Raw genomic sequence first — 6,360 nt, forward strand, 5'->3', positions numbered from 1 at the left:
TGACACGCCTGTCAAAAATCATTTGACCCTATATCTGAGGGTTTATTTCTGAATCCACTGATCTATATGTCCTTCTTTAGGCCAGAACCACACTATTTTGATTACTATAGCTTTGTAGTAAGTTTTGAAACTGGAAAGTATAAGAAGTCTTTGTTCTTCTTTTTCAAGACTGTTTTGGCGATTTGGGGTCCCTGGAGATTCCTTATGAATCTTAGGATGTATTTTCCTATTTCTGCAAGAAATTTTGTTAGGTTTTTTTTTTTTTTTTTTTTTGAGAGCTGGGGGGGGGGCTCACTATGTTGCTCAGGCTGGTCTTGAACTCCTGGTCTCAAGAAATCCTCCCTCCTCAGCCTCCCAAAGTGTTAGGATCACAGGGGTGAGCCACCATGCCCAGCCATTGTTAGGATTTTGATAGGGATCACATTGAATCTGTAGTTCACTGTGGGTAGTATTAACATCTTAAATAAGAAAACTTTTGGCTGGGAATGGTGGCTCACGCCTGTAATCCCAGCACTTTGGGAGGCAGAGGCAGGTGGATCATTTGAAGTCAGGAGATCGAGACCAGCCTGGCCAACACGGTGAAACTCTGTCTCTACTAAAAAATACAAAAATTACCTGGGCATAGTGGTGTGTGCCTGTAATCCCAGCTATGCGGGAGGCTGAGGCAGGAGAATCGTTTGAACCCAGGAGGCGGAGGTTGCAGTGAGCCAAGATTGCACCATTGCACTCCAGCCTGAGGAACAGAGTGAGACTTTGTCTCAAAAGAGAAAAAAAAAAAAAGAAAGAAAGAAAACTTTTTGATGGTGAAAAAGTTCTGTATCTTATGATGATAGTTACATAATTGCATGTATTTTTCAAAGTTCGAGGCTGGGCATGCTAGCTCACACCTATAGTTCCAGATGGGAGGCCGAGGAAGGAGGATCACTTGCAACCAGGAATTCAATAGCAGCCTGAACAATGAGCAATGTAGTGAGACCCTGATATCTACAAAAAAAAAAAAAAAGTTAGCCAGGCATGGTGGCACATGCCTGTAGTCCTAGGTACTCAGGAGGCTGAGGTGAGAGGATCACTTGAGCCCAGGAGTTCAAGGCTGCAGTGAATTATGATCATGCCCCCACACTCCAGCCTGAGTGACCACAGTGAGACTGTGTCTCAAAAAAAAAAACAGAAAAAAAAGCCCGGCGCAGTGGCTCATGCCTGTAATCCCAGCGCTTTAGGAGGCCAAGGTGAGAGGATCACGAGGTCAGGAGATTGAGGCCATCCTAACTAACACGGTGAAACTCTGTCTCTACTAAAAATACAAAAAAATTAGCCAGGCGTGGTGATGGGCGCCTGTAGTCCCAGCTACTCGGGAGGCTGAGGCGGGAGAATGGCGTGAACCCGGGAGGCGGAGTTTGCAGTAAGCCGAGATTGCGCCACTGCACTCCAGCCTGGGTGACAGAGCGAGACTCCATCTCAAAAAAAAAGAAAAGAAAAAATTCATAGGACTGTACACTTGAAATGCATACATTTTATTGCAGGTAAAGGACACCTAAAAAAAAAAAAAAAAGATTTTAAACTTTAAAGGCCAGGTACAGTAGTACACACCTGTAACTCGAGCACTTTGGGAGAGGCTAAGGCAGGAGGATCCACTTGAGCCCAGGAGTTCAAGACCAGCCTGGGCAACATAGCAAGTCCTTGTCTCTTATTTAAAAAAAATAAAATAAAAATACCTGGGCATGGTGGCATGCACCTGTAGTCCCAGCTACTCAGGAGGCTGAGGTAGGAAGATCACTTGAGCCCAGGAGGTCGAGGCTGCAGTGAGCTGTGATCACACCACTGCACTCTAACCTGGGTAACAGAGTGAGACTGTGTCTTCCCCCCACAAAAAAATAAAAAAGGAAAAAACTTTATAAAGATATCCTGAGCTTGGGCAACATAGCAAGACTTGTGTCTCTACCAAAAATTTAAAAATTGGCCAGGCATGGTGGCACACACCTGTAGTCCCAGCTGCTTGAGAGGCTGAGGCAGGAGAATTGCTTGAATCCATGAGTTCAAGTCTGCAGTGAGCTATGACTGCGACACTGCACTCCAGCATGGACGACAGCACGAGACCTTGTCTCAAAAAATAAATAAATAAAAATAAAAAAGATTTTGTGGACTATGTGCTGGAGAAGCTTGTGTCACTGTGTACGGGGGAGAAAAAACACCAAGAAAAGCCTTGGTGTCTCTAGCCAAAGGACTCAAACAGGGCAGCCCAGCAAGACTTAAAGCTGAGCACTGAGTCACAAGACATTAGATTTATGTCTGTGGCAACAAAACATAATTTACAACATCCTCCCTTGACTTTCGGGTATTATATTCTCTGACATTCCACCTTTTTAACCACTTCTTTTTTTTTTTTTTTTTTGTTGAGACGGAGTCTCGCTCTGTCGCCCAGGCTGGAGTGCAGTGGCCAGATCTCAGCTCACTGCAAGCTCCGCCTCCCGGGTTTACGCCATTCTCCTGCCTCAGCCTCCCGAGTAGCTGGGACTACAGGCGCCCGCCACCTTGCCCGGCTAGTTTTTTTTTTTTTAGTAGAGACGGGGTTTCACCGTGTTAGCCAGGATGGTCTCCATCTCCTGACCTCGTGATCCGCCCGTCTCGGCCTCCCAAAGTGCTGGGATTACAGGCTTGAGCCACCGCGCCCGGCTTTAACCACTTCTAAATCTGTCCTAAGCCTTAGCGTCTTCTAATTATCAGTAGGCTTCAGTCTCATTTAAATGAAGTGAGGCTGGTGAAAACCTGGTGCCCCAAATGTGACTCTTCAACCAGCGACGTACTGCATCCAAATCCAGGAGCAGGCTCTGAATCATGCCTTCATCTTCAGGACTCCTTGCATTTGTTCATGTAGTCCACTTGACCTGAAATGCTCTTCTCCATGCATCAAAATCCTTCTTAACCAGCTGATGGACTCTATTCAGCTTTCCGAAATCCCTCAATCAGAACACACTCTTCCTCTGTGTCCTGGGCTTCTAGCACACAGGGACAGAATGAAACAAGCCCAGGACACAGAGGAAGAGAATCCGTTTATTTTATATGCACCACCTGCCACTGCCCTAGACATACATTTGATGGATGAATACATGAATAATTTGATCTTCATAAAGACTTCCACAGGAGACAAATTAAATATGAGAGAAAAGTGCGGTCCCTAAATATATGCACAGGGCTGAGAAGATGGGGGAAGCCTAAAAGTAGATGTTAGGTGTAGTTCTCAAGGTGTTTTCATGGGAGGAAACGTAGAGGTGCTGGTCAAGAGCTGTTGGGTGGGTACATTGGTGGGGGTGGTAGAGGACTACGTAGAAATAACATAAAAGATTCGGAATGGCTGATATTTCAGGAGATTGAGGGGACAGTGAGAAAGGGTGACCATGCCTGTGAGCAGTTCTTGCCTTTTGAATAGGTACCCCACCCCACACATACCTTTGCTATTTTTATTTCATATTGTTTCTTGAAGATTTCTTCATAAAACAAAACTACTCCTGAGCATTCAGCTTCTATCAGCTACATTTTAGTTACCAGTTGAGCCAGTATGTGAAAGCCAACTCCTGTAGGAAATAGAGTGTGATGGTCAGCTCTATGTGTCAGTTTGGCTAGACTACAGTCCCCTGTTACTCAATCAAACACTAATTTAGGTGTTTCAATGAAGGTAATTTGTTGATGTGAATTAAATCCATACTCAGTTGACTTTACATAAGAGAGATTATTCTAAATCATCTGAGTGGGCCTGATTTAATCCGTTGAAAGGTTATAACTGCAGAACTAAGGCTCTCTGCAGAAGAAGAAATTTCTCTGTAGTTGACAGTTTCAGCTGGTGTCTAAGAGACCAGGCCTGCTCTTCTAGGGTGTCTTGCAAGCTGCCACCATCACACAAGCCAATTCTGTGCAAAAACTCTCTTAATGTATATTTCCTGCTGGTTTTGTCTGTCTGGTTGAACCCTGAGGGTTGGAGGTTCAGCATAAGGAGGCTTGCACAGAGGAATAAAAGAGGAGAATCAGGCAGCAAAGGGAGTACTGGCAGGGGGGTTGATTTGATAATTTTGCCCAAGGCAGGTATTATTTGGGGGAAAAAAAAGGACAAAAAAGACAGGAGCCAGAGGAGACCAAGAATTCAAGAGTGAAGGAGGAAAAGGTGAGGAGACTGGCTATCCCACAAACTCACTCTTCTTCAAGTTATTCTTCAGAACAGCATAAGCTCACTTTGCCTTCTTTGTGCATTTCTTTCTTTTTCCCAAGCCAAACTGTATCCAGCTTTATTAATTTCCATAAAGAATCATGGTATTTTGGGCAGGACATGGGCAGACAATCATTCACAGTATACAACAACTTTCAAACTCCCTTCTTCAATGGACTTCCAAAAATCAGAAAGCCACTGTGACACCCAATGAAGTCTTCCTCTGATGCTCTGAACAGGGAAAGTTTAGAGTGAGGGTTGACATTTCACATTTAGCATATGCTGTTTAACAACTTGTCGTGAGCCGACCCTGGCTTTCAGGAAGCGAAATGAAAATGACAGAATTTATCTGAAGATCCCCAACCTAGAAACAGGAACCACTACTCTGTTGAGGGGAAAGTCCAGATTGTCTGACACACTGGTAACCAGTTATTGGAGGTCAGCTCCCAGAAGATGTCTGGGTTTAAGGGATTTAAGTCTATTCTGAAAGGTAGAAAGAAGAGGACATAAAAAACGAATTTGTTTTTTCATACCACAAGGCTTTTGTACCAAGGTGGCCATGCGTGTCAAAGTCAGGGAATCCCTCCTCCTGGGGCCCAAGAGGAAGTCTCTCAAAACTAGAAGGAAAAGGTGTTTTCCCCACATCAGTCCAGCGTCGGGGACTTTCTATTAGTGACCTATGGACGTTCCCCCCAAAACAACAATTAAGTGTTCTGTGTACTAACAACACAGCTTAAAAAAAAAAAAAAAAAAAGCAAAACAAAATCTGCATTTTGATAAAACTTGATAAAAAAAATAGTATTTCAAACTGTACAGTCACCAGAAGTACACAGTTATCAAAAATGCACACACTTCACTTGGCATCTACAGCACCTTCAGCTTTCTGTGCCTGGTCTGTTTTGGCATCTCTATTTTCTGCAGGGTTATTCCCCTCCTTGCCAGCATCAGCTTTTACCTTTTTCTCTTTAGGTACCTTCTGTCTCTTTTTTGCAGAGGCCTTTTTAGGCTTGGGCTCTGACTTTGCAGGAGCAGGTTTAGCAGACAACCTTGTGGATCTTCTCTGCGGTTCCTACCTCACCTTGGCTTTATCTCCTTTAGCATCCCCTTCAGCCTTACTCCCGGGCATGGTGGTAGCGACGGTGGTGGGACATAGGCGCTGGGCGCAGGATGCAGCGGAGTGCGGGCTTTGGTCAGTCTGGGGATCATCGCCTCTTCTTCTTCACATTGCTCCTCTTTGTGCATTTCTGTTCTTTCTTGTAGCCAGAGAAGCAAATGCATATCTTTGCAACTAACACTTCCAGACTCATCTTCAAAATCAAGTGCAGTAAATAAATAAATAAATAATCATGGGTCCCTTTTCCTTTTAGATAGTGTTTCCCCCCAAATACCATGAATAACTTCAGTAAATTTTTGATAAATGCTTTTAGGTATTGTAAACTAAATGTGTATTTTAGTAACTCAGATGCAAAAATATAATCTAAAGCTGGAATAAATCAGATGTTTGGATAAACACACACGTCAGCTAATAAAAAAATGGCAATGTATGTGAGCTTTAAAAGAAGGAAGAAAATGGCCCTTGACTCTGGTACAGCTTTCAAGGGATTAGCAGAAGTTAAGTGCCTGGGCTTGACAAAAACCAGAAATAAGCAAAACATTAGAGATCCAAAACTGGGCAAAGCTAAAACTGTAAATTTAAAATAATCTGCAATTGGATGAGAAATGTAAAAAATAGGCTAAAATTTTTCACATACAAATTAAATAAAAAGAAATAAGTTGAGATAAATTCGAAAATCTTTGTGGTAAAAATTTCTTCTGAAAGGAACAAACTATGATATACACCATACATGGATAAATCTCAAAAAACAGGCTGAGTGAAAGAAGCCCATACTAAAAAGTGTACACTGTGTGAATCCTTTTATATAATGGTTCTGAACAGGTTAAAACTCATCTACAGTGGAAACTAATCAAAACAGTGGCTGGCTCTGGGGGAATGGGGCTGAGGAAAGGGATTGACTGGCATGGGTAAGAAGGATCTTTCTAGGGCAATTATTAGTCATCAGGAAAATACAATTAAATGCAAATTAAGACTATGATGCATTGTCACAATTAAGACTACAGTGAATTACCACAATTAAAACTATGCATAAGGATAGGCATATACATCA

At 42.9% G+C, this 6,360-nt stretch overlaps 1 pseudogene; it reads right to left on the bottom strand.

Annotated features, from left to right (window-relative positions):
• Positions 1-4,888: 4,888 nt before the first annotated feature.
• LOC117070713 lies at positions 4,889-5,533 on the bottom strand (annotated as a pseudogene).
• Positions 5,534-6,360: the final 827 nt, after the last annotated feature.

Source organism: Trachypithecus francoisi, unplaced genomic scaffold (genome assembly GCF_009764315.1).
Source record: "Trachypithecus francoisi isolate TF-2019V2 unplaced genomic scaffold, Tfra_2.0 Lachesis_group3, whole genome shotgun sequence".
In the NCBI taxonomy this organism is placed as follows: Eukaryota; Metazoa; Chordata; class Mammalia; order Primates; family Cercopithecidae; genus Trachypithecus; species Trachypithecus francoisi.